The sequence below is a fragment of the Scyliorhinus canicula genome, chromosome 18, assembly GCF_902713615.1.
Source record: "Scyliorhinus canicula chromosome 18, sScyCan1.1, whole genome shotgun sequence".
NCBI classification, from domain to species: Eukaryota; Metazoa; Chordata; class Chondrichthyes; order Carcharhiniformes; family Scyliorhinidae; genus Scyliorhinus; species Scyliorhinus canicula.
Window position 1 is genome coordinate 20,536,269 of NC_052163.1, and position 14,326 is coordinate 20,550,594.

At 45.9% G+C, this 14,326-nt stretch overlaps 1 long non-coding RNA gene across 2 annotated transcripts in view; it reads left to right on the forward strand.

Annotated features, from left to right (window-relative positions):
• The window catches only part of LOC119953649, a 63,939-nt gene extending 50,133 nt beyond the window's left edge, over positions 1-13,806 (forward strand). For both annotated transcript variants that reach the window (XR_005458069.1, XR_005458068.1), the window contains exons 2-3: positions 12,727-12,829; positions 13,632-13,806. This is a non-coding gene — a long non-coding RNA (uncharacterized LOC119953649). The remainder of the gene's footprint in view (positions 1-12,726; positions 12,830-13,631) is intronic.
• Positions 13,807-14,326: the final 520 nt, after the last annotated feature.

Genomic DNA, 14,326 nt, shown 5'->3' on the forward strand with positions numbered 1-14,326 from the left:
GGGTGAGGGACTTTTAAAAAGCTGACTTTTTTTCCTGAAACATTTCTCTTTGCTGGACATAAAAACATTGAAAATGGTGGTGGTGGGATAGGGGAGGGGGGGGGGGGGGGGTTGAGGCTGCTTGGCTGTCAGTCAAGGAAGTTCAATTGGATAATGAGTCCTTTTGCTTTCCAACTGGCATCGAGAAGCAGTGCGTCACAAGGATGGATGTGTTGGCTGATTAACTATTGGAGCATGGGGGCAAGTTATGAGATGAAACCTCCAGGAATACATTTAATCACAGTTGGTAACCTTCACGGTAACCCCTGGCTGGACTGCATCCAAGCCTAGAAAAGTTGCACAGAGGAGGCCCCAGTGATCTGAACTGTAATTAGGGCACTGGAAGCAGCCCTCATGCCCAACATTAATATTTGGAAGGGCCTGATGCTTGCTGTCCTGAATGCTTGAAAAATGGACCAAGCCAATTCAAGTTTGGACTTTTCTATGCACCCTTGGAGCACAGGACGTTAGCCCTCCAAATTAAGGCACATGATGCCCATTATAAGTCTATAAAGGGGTCCAATTTCTACCCCGATCGCTTGAAATTGAAACTGTATTGGCCAGTCACCAGAAACACTGGTTCTTTTCATATGCTCTGCTGTTGGCAACATCTTATTTATCCAGATTTGTTTTTAGCTTTGTTCAGCTTTCATGAGGAGTGGGTGATGCATTTAGCGAGCACACTATCCTTTCACCCCTACTGCTTGATTTGAATTCAGCCCAGATGGAATGATCTCTCTCTCCCTCTCTCTCTCTTTGTTGCAGCTGTTCAGGGTCTCAAGTGGGAAACGTTTGGGCAGCTCATTTGAACACTTAGTAGGCGTGAATCTATTGCAAGAATTTGCCCTGAGATTTTGCACTCCCACCCATAAATGCTGTATGATCAGACATCTTGGACATGCAACATCCTGGAGAAATAGGCAGCGCTCATTTAAAATGGAAGCCAAAACATACTGTCAGGTGATTAAAGCAGATCTCCCAGAAGTGACGCTGAGTGCAAAGTCGTGAATTATATTTTCACTGATGCCATTTGTCCCCCCCTCAATGATCTGCCCCACTCACATGCTAGATCCCAAGTTAGGGCGGCACGGTAGTACAGTGGTTAGCACAGTTGATTCACAGCTCCAGGGACCCAGGTTCAATTCCCGGCTTGGGTCACTGTCTGTGCGGAGCCTGCACATTCTCCCCGTGTCTGCTTGGGTTTCCTCCGGGCACTCCGGTTTTCTCCCACAGTCCAAAGATGTGCAGGTTAGGTGAATTGGCCATGCTAAATTGCCCTTAGTGTCCAAAAAAGATTAGGTGGGGTTCCTGGGTTGTGGGGATGGGGTGGCGATGCGGGCTGAGGTAGGGTGCTCTTTCCAAGGGCCTGTGCAGACTGGATGGGCCGAATGGCCTCCTGCTGCACTGTGAATTCTATGATTAAAGTACCAGCTGACACTCTTGACTCACTTAATAAATCTAGCGCCGTTCCTCTCCTGCCCTCCGCTTTGATACAATATACGGCATTCAACTCTTCACTCCAGGCACCTTTAACATATTTGTAGCTATGAGACATGCATCAATCACATACACAGCTGTCCGCAGTAAAGTGCAGAGCTCATTTCTTGGCAGAACAGGCAATGAGCTTATAATTGCAACTCTGGGCTTCTGATAAAGTAATTTCGGAATCACTCTGCAAAGAATTATGTTTTCTTTTTTCTGGCAAGGACAATTAGAAACAAAACACGAGAGGAACTGCAATGGAGATTTTTTTTGTCAACCAGTGGACCATCAACCCAAAAACGCCCACTGTCAACAAATCTTAAGTTCACATTGTTGAACATTAAGCAGAGTGAAAAGTTTCAATTCAGTGTTATAGTTCGATCATTACTCTTAGTGGAAGTAACATACGGTACTTGGCATTTTGGGGGATTTGACCGTAACCATTTTCCGTCTTTGAAACATTTATTATGACTTTACCAGTAACTTATCTGTTCAGAAAAACATAACTTGGTTAAGTGACCCAAGTTGGCAAACATAAAAACAATTGAATCTTTTTTTCATTCTTGACGGATATTATAAGAGGGACTCACTATATTAACTATATCTTGTTTGTCAGATGCAAAATTCTAAGCTTGTTTTCCAGCTCAGAAGAAAAACACACAAATCTTATTCACTCCATCACTTAGAAACCCAACGTGTTTACCCCCAGTAGACGAGGCAGAGCCAGTAAACGCATGAAATGAAGAAATAATAGGCGATGCAAACTCTTGTCCTCTCTCCGCAGACTGCCAGACCTGCTGCGTGTTTCCAGCACTCCGATTTAGATTTATTGTCACGTGTACTGAGATACAGTGAAAAGTATTGTTCTGCATACAGTCCAAGCAGACAGGGGGAGAACGTGCAGACTCCGCACAGACAGTGACCCAAACCGGGAATCAAACCTGAGACGCTGGAGCTGTGAAGCAACTATGCTAACAACTGTGCTACCTTGCTTCCCAGGTTTAAATCCAGCGTATTAATGTCAGTGTTCCATTCCCTGTACATGGCCCAGCTTCACTGACAGCTAGGCCTTTAGTTGTTGCAGTGTGGGAGGTGCCAGTCACTGATTAAAGTAGTAGGTAAGTCTGCATGGGAACATATCGACTGGAGGCAAAGAGGGCAATCTGAGGCAAGGGGGTGATAGGGAAGGGGAGGGGCATGAGCAGAGTGGAGTGCAATTGTGGGGCAGATAATCCTGGAGGTGGAAGCCGAGGGGGGGAATGGGATGGGGGCGAAGGGTGTGGTAGAGGGTTTTGGAGAAGGTCAGATATCCGGTATGGGATGATCAGGGCCTAATTTGGGTTGTGGGCTGGGGGCGGGGAAGGGTGCGGAATGAAGGAATCAGGAAGGTTGAATACTTCAAGGGGAATGCTGTGATTGAGGAGGATGCGGTGTTCCTCAGACAGGCCCCTGGATCCAGGAAGTACGTACAACTGCACTTTTTCCCTGAATCTACCAAGTCCTCGCTTTGACAAAGCTACCAGACTCCTTGTTGTGTGGGGAACCCCATCGATAGTTGTAAAAGTCAACGGCTGAATGGTAATGAGGCTCGCAAACTCATGATCATGCTTAAAGCTGGAGCCGCTGCTTCAGATCTGGTTGGTTACTTGCCTACCTTCCAGCCTCAATTAAAATCAGAAATGTCCAGATTTAGAGGCCAGTTGAGTCAGGAAACACAGTTCTGACACTTTAAGCTCCCAACTAACCCAGACCCCCCTGTTCTTTTTCAATTAAAATTCAATCCCTACATTCCAAAGAGTTTACAGCCTCCCTATTCTTAAAATCAACTCATGTTTAACTATATTATAAGCTATTTGCAAATTACTTGTGTGTCCTGTAATTTACCTTTTGCATTTTCCTGCATTTCTTGATCAGCATACTTTGAATAGTTTGCTAAATTTTCAACATAAACATCCATCTTAATGAAACATTTCAGCCGGAAATGGCAGCATGGTGGCACAGTGGTTAGTACTGATGCCTCACACAGCACGGATCCCCGAGTTCAATTCCGGTCTTGTGTGGAGTTTGCACTTTCTCCCCGTGTCTGCATGGGTTTCCTCCGGGTGCTCCGGTTTCCTCCCACAGTCCAAAGGCGTGCAGGTTAGGTGGGGTTACAGGGATAGGTTGGGGGAGTGGGCCTAGGTAGGATGCTCTTTCAGAGGGTCAATGCAGAATTGATCAGCCAAATCATGTGGGCAGCACGGTAGCATGGTGGTTAGCATAAATGCTTCACAGCTCCAGGGTCCCAGGTTCGATTCCCGGCTGGGTCACTGTCTGTGTGGAGTCTGCACGTCCTCCCTGTGTGTGCGTGGGTTTCCTCCGGGTGCCCCGGTTTCCTCCCACAGTCCAAAGATGTGCGGGTTAGGTGGATTGGCCATGCTAAACCGCCCGTAGTGTCCTAAAAAGTAAGGTTAAGTTGTTGGGTTACGTGTATAGGGTGGATACGTGGGTTTGAGTAGGGTAATCATGGCTCGGCACAACATCGAGGGCTGAAGGGCCTGTTCTGTGCTGTACTGTTCTATGTTCTATGTCTAAATGGCCCCCTTCGGCACTGTAGGAATTATATGATTCTATGCACAAACTCTAGTCAATGATACAGTTGAAAGATCTGGCCAGGTAGACAGGGCAAGATTTCCTTTGTCTGCACCTTGTCATAAAACCAGTTTATCGGGAAAGGGTTGACAACATTGTTGCACACGAGGCAAAACTTCACCATAGTTGGTGGTGTGCCCAGGCACATAAGCAAGTGAAAGATACAATTATGCTGCAAATGAAGCAGACACACTAAAAATGAAATAATTTGCTGGCTAATAAATTAAGTAAACTTTAAACAAAATTCCATTTCACCCAGATATTTGTTTCCAAGGAAACACGTTTAGAAGTGAAATATGGATTAGTCAAGGAATTTTCTTCACTTTAAAAGCATCTTTTTAAGAGTCTTGTTTGAAATGAATCAACTGGTCAGAGATCCTTCTCCTGGTCGGCACTCAAACTGTTGAAAGTTTATGTTTATGGATATTTGGTGAGGACAGGACTTAGCTCAGCTGTAATTAGTCTGCTCGCCCATGAAAGACGGAACCACACTGAAGGTTGGGCCGGTTTAGCTCAATTGGCTGGATGGCTGGTTTGTGACGCAGAGCGAGGCCAACAGCCTGGGTTCGATTCCGAGTACTGGCTGAGGTTATTCGTGAACCTTCTCAACCTTGCCCCTCGCCTGAGGTGTGGCGGCCGTCAGGTTAAATCACCACCAGTCAGCCCCCCCCCCCCCCCCCCCCCCCCCCCCCCCCCTCAAAGGCAAAAGCAGCCTGTGGCCATTTGGGACTATGGTAACTTTACTTATTTTATACAAGTTTAAAATTCAGTACAGTGAAGCACTGGAGGGAATCCGTGGAACCAAACTACCCCAACAATTCAAAGTCTTCAGAAGAACAAAGAGCAAAGCTGTCGATAAAGAGGAGACCATAGTGCCTTCCCCTTGGTGCTGGACCTTGCTGCCTGTAGCTAGGAGCCAATATGGCCACATAGCTATGTTCAGAATTAAAGAAAATTAACCGACCAGAAATTCACCATTTCTCTTTCTGCACCTTTATACATTGATTTTTCTGGAAGTGGTGGCATTACATTTTCTTCGAAGTCACTTCTCAGCAAAAGATGTGGGTCTGAATTAATTTGCACAATTAAAGCCTTTTCCCCACTTCTGTGGCCGTACCCAAAGCGGTGGATTCCTCATTGCAAAGTAAAATGGTGTGGCAAATCACAAAGCAACTTCGTAAGATAATCAAGAAAATCTGCAATTGGTAGAGAGGGGTCTTTAAACAAAAATTGCTGATTTAAAATGAACGCACGGGTAAGGGGTAGTCTCTTTAAGAAGTAGCTTCAGCCTGTGTAATGCCTCACAATAATTTGTAAAAATGTATCAGAGGGTTAAATCTAGGGCTTGAGCTGCAGAGGAATCCTTCTCTAATTTCACCACCCACTAACTGCCACCCACGGACGGCTCAGGATATCTGATCGTAGATGCAAATTCTAAGCCATAAGACATTGGCACAGGCATCACTAGGCCTCTGCTAAGCCCATCATGTGAGGCAGAGATTTCTCCTTCAGCATCGTCCACTGAAATCAGATTATACTATCGACCTGTGCCTCAGCATGTTATCCACTCCCCCGAACCAAATCTGATTTAACCTGCACACGTTACTGCGGTGAGCAGCACTCCACAAAAAATGCAGCCTAATCAGCTTTTCCAATGTAAAGCAACATTGCTACACACAGAACAAGCTCACGTCTTATTTGAAGTTAACTCTTCAGACATTTCTACTCTTTGCACTGAGTGTTATACTCAGTTGTGAAATTTCTCAAACTGTGCGTTGTGCTATCCACTGTTGAGCTTTGCGTTACACGCATAACAAGGTGTCACGGCTGCCCTGGCAAGGTGTTTAGGTGCCTGTGTTTCCATGGTTGTGTTTCTAAGCCCTTGTTACCATGCCTTTTGTCAAACAGAAACTGCCTAGCTGCCACAACACCCCAATGTTCGCTCCTCCTCTTTATAAAGCTGAGGTATCCTTTTTGCAGCTGCCAACAGCACTCAGTAATATGTCTAAGCAGCAATTCTTCGCATGAGGGCCTTCAAAATGGGTCAATTGGTAGCAACCACACCGCTGGGCCAGAAGGTTGCCACAATCAGGGCTTGACTGCATAATGTAGGCAAACCTTCCAGTGCACTACTGAAGGAGTTCCACCCTTTTGGAGAAACTGTCCTTTGGCAGTGAACCTAGGCCGAATGTACTTGTTCATTTGGATATGAAAATCCCATAACACCATTTAAAAGAAGAGCAGAGAGTTTTTCTGATGTCCTGGCCAGCATTTGCCCCTGAACAAATATTAACTGAAAAAAAAAGACAAATTGATTATTTATCTAGTTGCTATATGGTACCCAAACTCACACTCGGAGCCACTGACTAATCATCCCCATGCTCTCTGACCTCCATTGGCGCCCGCTTAAGCAACGACTCAATTTTAAAATTCTCGCCCTTCTTTTCAATTCTTTTCATAACCTCATTCCTCCCTATCTCTGATGCCTCCTCCAGCTCTACAACACTCCCAAGATATCTACGTCTGACCTCTTGAGCAGCCCCAATCCTAATTGCTCTACCATTGGTGGTCGTGCCTTTAGCTGTCAAGACCACAAGCCCCAGAGTTCCCTCCGTAAATCTCTCCACTCCCCAGCCTCTCCCACCTCTTAAGAAGCTTCTGAAAAACCTACCGTGGACCAAGCTTTCAGTCATTTGCCCTAATGTCTTCTTCTGCGGCTCAGAGTTTGTTTAATGATGCTCCTTAGGACGTTTTATGTGTGAAAGGGACATTATATAATTACAAGATCTTGTTGCTGTGTGTTGTTGCAGGGCCAGAATACCGCATCTGTCTGCATTATAACTGTACTTCAAAAAAAAGTGATTTGTTGTGTGAAATATACACTTGATCAAGTCCTGCAGTTTCTGCTTCTGTTGGCAAGTGTCACTTCAGTACACTGCAGGAAGAAACTCCCTCAAGATCAGCACTTAAACACAGATTTGCATGTCTCTAAATGTTCCACCTAATGCCACAACGGCAATCAACCCAAAGTTGGGTTTGAGTGCCCGACTTCTTAAATTAGATAAAACTTTTTTCTCAGGATTGGATCATCTGTTTCAATTCGCATAAAAACATCTCAAGCAGAAAGAAAGTTAATTTGTTCCCAAACGAAACTGCGAAAAATTAGTCTCCCACAAAATGAAAAATGAAATGAAAATGAAAATCGCCTATTGTCACGAGTAGGCTTCAGTGAAGTTACTGTGAAAAGCCCCTAGTCGCCACATTCTGGCACCTGTTCGGGGAGACTGGGACGGGAATTGAACCGTGCTGCTGGCCTGCTTTAAAAGCCAGCGATTTAGCCCTGGGTGCTAAAAATGCCCCTTCCTTTTTCAAATGAAAGTTGGGTATGGCCCCCACTGGGCGGCACGGTGGCACAGTGGTTAGCACTTCTGCCTACGCCACTGAGGACCCGGGTTCAATCCCGGCCCCGGGTCACTGTCCTTGTGGAGTTTGCACATTCTCTCCGTTTCTGCCCGTATCTGTTTCACCCACACAACCCAGAGATTTGCAGTGTGGAACAAAGAACAAAGAAAATTACAGCACAGGAACAGGCCCTTCAGTCCTCCCAGCCTGCGCTGATCCAGATCCTTTATCTAAACCTGTCTCCTATTTCCCAAGGTCTACTTCCCTCTGTTCCCGCCCGTTCATATACCCGTCTAGATGCCTCTTAAATGATGCTATCGTGCCCGCCTCTACCACCTCCGCTGGCAAAGCGTTCCAGACACCACCACCTTCTGCGTAAAAAACTTTCCACGCACATCTCCCTTAAACTTTCCCCCTCTCACTTTGAAATCGTGACCCCTTGTAACGGACACCCCCACTCTTGGAAAAAGCTTGTTGCTATCCACCCTGTCCATACCTCTCATAATTTTGTAGACCTCAATCAGGTCCCCCCTCAACTTCCATCTTTCCAATGAAAACAATCCTAATCTACTCAACCTTTCTTCATAGCTAGCCCCCTCCATACCAGGCAACATCCTGGTGAACCTCCTCTGCACCCTCTCCAAAGCATCCACATCCTTTTGGTGATGTGGCGACCAGAACTGCACGCAGTATTCCAAATGTGGCCTAACCAAAGTCCTATACAACTGTAATATAGGCAGATTTACCACACTAAATTTCCCTTCAATTGGAAAATAATTGGCTACTCTAAATTTAAAAAAAAGGTATGGCTCCCTGTCTATCGCCAACTGCAGTCCCCACCACTTAAAATTAGGTAATGGTTTAAATTGGGTAAACAGCACTAGCCTATTTCCATTAAGTAGTCCGCACCTCATTAAATTCTACTCCCTAATAAATCAATAAATCATATGACAATAACCCAAACAGGCAGTTCAGGTACAGGTTATCCAACCTTCTCTTTATCACAGACAGTTTTAATCTTTGTTTTTTTTTTGCATGTCATCTGCTGCTCTGACTAATCTTCAGTGGAGTTCAAGTTCCTTTGGTCCTGCCTCAGCTGCTATCATGTAGGTCATCAGGGTGAGAGGAGAGTGAACACAAACAAGCAAGACAGATTAAATCATGTTTTTGATCACGTAAAAAGAATGGGGAAACATGCATCCTCTTACTAACAGCACTGTGGGTGTACCTACATCAGCTGGATGGGAGCGGTTCAAGAAAGCAATTCACCGTGACCTCATCGTCGATGATTTGGGATGTGGATCAAATGCTGGTTTTGCCAGCGCTGTTCGCATCCTAGAAACAAATTTTTAAAAATACCATGAAATATCTTTCACAACCTCAGGACATCCTAAACGGTTTTATAGCCAATGAAATGCTTCGTTGTCCAACTAACTGAAGCATATACAGTAACAGGCAAATGTCAGGTCACCTGCTGCATGCGGTGCAGACTGGAATACAAAATACACCAAATAATGTGTCAAAAGTCGAAATTTCCTTGAGGACTTAGGGCCCAAGGTTCCAGCTAGAAAATAAATCTTACGCTTTCAACAGCTATAACCCCCCAAGGCTTTCATGTACTTATGTTTCTTCCATACCAGTGAAGGTATTTGGAGTACAGCTAGGGCTTCAGTGACAAGCCCAATCCCACACTAGTTTTCACACATCGTAAGTTTGTATTCAGGGCTTTTTCGGAGCTGCCAGCTTTTTGGGTGCCTGTGTCAATTTCTGGGTTTTTTTTGCGGGATGGCATGCCTGACTGACTTGTTTGTGATCGAATAAAATATCCCATGTGCAATTATTGCTACCAGGCAAGTTTGCTACATTATCCCAGCTGGTTACCAGCGGGCAAATTGAGAATGATCATTCCTTTTCCTGATGTGAGGTATTGGGACAGATTTGACAAAAGGCTTCACATTTGACAAGCCTATTTCAAGTGACATTTTTGCAGTCAGCCTTGCCCTTAAGCAGCCCTCATATTTCTCACTTATTTATTATGAAGGTAATTTTCTCTCAGTTTGGAACACAATATAAATTTAGTGAAAATGAAGAAAATATGGCAAGGAATGGCAGAAAATGGAGGAGACAATTAACAAGTTTCTTGAACAGGAAAAAGCAAATTTGAACCGTTTATTCAAAGAAAATATGGGCCGGGATTCTCCGAGCCGGCGCCGGGTCGGAGAAACGGCGGTGACACGGAAAATTCCTGCCACGCCACGTCGCCGCCAGGACGCGATTCTCCGGTGACCGGAGAATCGGCGGCAGTCGCACCCACGGGGTCAACGTGGCGCTGGTCTGGGGCCGCTGAAAAAGGCCCCCGTGGTGATTCTCCACGGTCGACCGGCCGAATTCCCGTCGAGTTCCGCCGAGACATGCCGGCGTGGTTCCAACCGGGGGGTGGGGGGGGGGGATCAGACTCTGGGAGGGCTCCACGACGTTCAGGCCTGCAATCGGGGGCTACCGATCGGAGGGCGCCCGTGATCTGGAGGCAGCCCAGCTCCTTTTGCGTGGGCCCGCTGTCGGGCTCCACCATTTTGCTTGGCGCTGGCATGGAAATGGCCACCACGTGAGTGCGCCGGCGCGGAAACGCGTGGACCAACGCAGGGCCGCGTATCAGTGCCAGAGTGCTCCACGCAGCTCCGGCGCCGATACTGGCCCCCTGAGGGCCGCTGAGTCACTGGGCCAGGAAGCCCGTTGACGCCGGCGTGAAACACTCCGGTGTTTACGCCGGCGTCAACACTTAGCCGGGATGTCGGAAAATCCCAGCCATGATTACTAGTTTCAGGGACAGAGGTTGGGAGAACTGAAGTATATCCTGAACCACGAGAGTTGTGCTCTTGTTTGCGGTAAATGGATAACCAGACCATGGCCATTTAAAGTGAAATCATGGCCAGATTTCAAAATATCACTCCAAAGACACCATCCACACAGAACAGTGGGACAAATTTTCATCAACGTCTGGAAGTGCATTTCAATGCATGAATGTCCACATTTTGATTTTTTCTAGAGGGAAGCCGATGTTTTTCCACATTCTTGACCATTTTCCTCTGGTCCCTCTGTGGGTCGAAAGCGCCTCGTGTGCAAAACAACCACCCCCCCCCCCACTGAGGTAAGGTTCCCCATTTTAAATGGGGATGGAATAGGATAGCTGGTTGGATGCAATCCTGCCTCACAGCGCCAGGGTCCTGGGTTCAATTCTGGCCTTGGGTGACTGTGTGGAGTTTGCACTTTCTCCCCGTGCCTGTCCGGGTGCTCCTGTGTCCTTCAACAGTCCAAAGATGTGCAGGTTTAGGTGGATTGGCCATGCTGAATTGCCCCTTTGTGTCCAATGATGTGCAGGTTAGATGGGGTTGGGGGCTAGGATGGTGGAGTGTGCCTGGGTAGGGTGCTCTTTCAGAGTGTCAGTGAAGACTCAATGGGCCGAATGGCCTCCTTCTGCACTGTAGGAATTCTATGGGATTTCTTCCCTCACAGAATTTTCATCTAGTGGTGTAGGGGTTTGGAAGCCCCTTTAAAACAAGCAAGGTTTGAGAGTTCTTTACGAAAATGGAAATCTTGCTGAGGGGTCAGTAACATTCTGAAAGATAACTAAAACGTTTTGAGACCTTCAAACGTCACTATGAGGTGTTGGAATATGATGTAATTTTTAATGCAGTGATTTACTCTCGAGATCTGTCATACAAAGGTAAGTTAACCCTTATACTGACCAGCAATGTGTAATTTCTCACATGCATTACAGTACGTTTTCAATGGAGAAAGTAGCAGAATATATTAAAAATCCACGTTGTCATGTTTTTGTGCTCTGATTTAATCTAACTGATGAATCTGAAGGTAGAAACATAGTTTGCATCTTCTCCCATCCGTTGATTGAAAGATAGATGGAGCAAAGGAGGGGAGGGGAGGGTCATAACTTTGGGGTAGAGGGGGAACCCAGGAATCTGGGTGAGGGGGCTGCTGTGCAGTGCAGTTGTGTGTGTGGGGGGGGGGGGGGGGGGTTGGCTGCAGACCTCGCTATAGGACCACCTGCTCAAAATGGTGGTGACATAGCATGATTCCCAGGGAATCCCTTGTGTTCCGTGCCATGCATAAATTTGCATGGCAAGGGACACTGAATTGTTACCAGTTTGTGCTCACAGGGGAATTGTAAAGTGGTTTCACTTCAGCTCCAGAGGGAGAACAAACGGAGAATCCCGCCCTCTATCTTTGCTATGGCCTCTGGTTTGTTTCTGATAAGCACTCACATAATTACAAATAATTTTTTTTCCTGAGGTTTTTTCGTCCAATATCGATGAAATAGGTCTAAATTCAGGGTTTTCTTAGGTTGTTTGATTTGAAACCATAATCTTCTTTATCATTGCTATTTCATGGCTCCTGAGAACATAGTCCTTACTGGTTGAGTGTCTATGGAGAATATATGGAGTGGCATTGGGGAATGTGAGATGGCATGGAATGGCATGGGCCTGGGTTGCAGGGTGATGTCAACTGTTCCATTATGAATGCTTGGCTGGCTTTCACAAGCTTCAGCCCTGCAGGTAATCTTACTGATACAGGAACTATTGAAACCTTTGCGAGGTTTAGGGGGTCTTTGGGAGCTGGGCCACAGTGTTGGTGAACTGAAGCAGACCTTCTGACTGGCCTGTCTCCATGTCCACACTCCTCACGCACTCTATAGCACAGCTCCGGACATACAAGCGAATCCGACCCATGCAAAAGAAACAAAAATCCTCCTTAAAGTCATACAAGGATCGGATGTGCATTTTACAAGCCACAAAAGTGGACTGGTCGGGCTTTCCAAAATCAGAGGAAGATTCGGCCCAATATCTCCAGTGTATTTTAAGCATTGATGTGGATCAGATTTATTATCAAATGAAGTAATTGGACCACTACTTTTGGAAACTTACTGTTGCTGTGTTAGGGTATCAAGATCAGCTGAGAAAAGTGGGTAGTGGTATGGGTGGGTGGGTGTTGAGGGGCCGGTTGCTATGTTACCACTGATATCATAGGAAAGCTGGTGACCTGTATTTATTTGGTGACGCCATAGAAATACCAGAATGCGGGAGATATTTTCCAAAATAGCACATTAGGAGGAGGAGTCAAAGTCCCACTGACCATCTTTCTGTCTTTTTCCCTCAGGTATTCTCACTTGAAAGACTGTCCATCCCGAGTTGATGTATCAGTGGAGTTGGGCCTATCTTTTTGAACTGATACGGTCCCTCTGGCAACAGAGCCGCCACAGGTACGTCAGGCATGGCGTATTAAAAAAATGTTCATTATAATTCTTCAATTGCTGTTCAGCGTAAATGAAAGAGGCAGAATCATACGCCTTCAAACTGCGTGACTAGTTGAAGTTCGCTGCTGAATGTCCATTACTCCATACCAGGGAGTTAATTACCGTGTCAATCCTGATGAACATGTCACATTGCCATCTCACTTGTGACTGCATCATAAATGTTTGCTCAGCTGGGATTTACATTTATTTCTCTCCGCTGTCACGTTTGTCAGTAATGTGCTTGCACTTGCAGCCCTTTGGCAAAGGAAATAAGATGTTAATTAAGTGTTTTGACTGTGCTAGCACACTGACACACAATAAAGCATTACTCTGCAGTAGGTGTTCAACAGTTTAGTCAATGTTCAGGGTGGTTGCACGTGTCAGGATGAGAGCCACTACGTTGAATCAAACAGTTCTTGATAGGAGAGGCGCATTTATATCTGTGGGAGTGAAGGCTGAACATTTCCCTGTGCGTTTGCCTTAACAAGTTATATTTTCGAACAATGGGGAAAACAACCCTGCTCAACATCCCTTTGCTGGTACTTTTGATGAATGAGACTGTATATTGATTAATTATACTTCCAAGATATTACCTCAAGGACGATTGGTTGCAGAATAAGTTGCATGCTGGAAGTAGTTTTGAAGACTGACTTGCTAATTTTCCCCACTAGGGTCCAATTTCTCATTCAGTTATAACACCAATAAAAAACTTTATCACCTCTTCGCTATGACACCTTAAATTGATGCTCCAATCTTTTTGTTCAATTAGATATAATAGACGGCATTTCAAATACTCAAGAAGGGCAAGTCCTCCCAGGTCACGGTCAACATTTATCTCGAAAGGAACATCAGCAAAAACAGAGGATCTGATAATTTTGTCGATTACCGTGTATGAGAAAGTGCTATTTGCCAACATGGCTTCCATGCTTGCTTGCATAACAACAGTAACCACACTTCAAAAGTATTATATTGGCTGTGAAGGATGCCCAAAGAATGTGAAAAGTGTTGCATAAATGCAAGTTCTTTCTACCTTTTTGTTAATTATTTCACAGTCAAGACAGTTGCGCGTCGAAAGGTCTTCAAGCTGAAACGATGGACAGAATTTAGTCCAGGCAATGGTGCGTCTTGCCAGCAGGCTGGACAGTCAGCCAGAGCCCCGCATCACCTCTTTTTAGGAAAACCCCATCATATTAAGTGCGAGTCATGCGGTTACGTGGCCAGTGACTGGCCTTTTTCCCTGGGATCAGAAACCCCAGGGTCGGAAAGGCAGCCACCTGAGAACCCCTGCTTAATCAGAGGCCGGCAGCTCATTGCCATCAACTCTTGCAATGCACCCACCAGAAACCCAGGATCATCAAGGGACCCAGGCCACAAGTGCAAGATGGGGAAGGGGATCACTGGCTAGTGGGGCACAGGGGAATTGGAAGAATAGGAAGAGGGGTGATTCCCAGTAATCTCCCACCC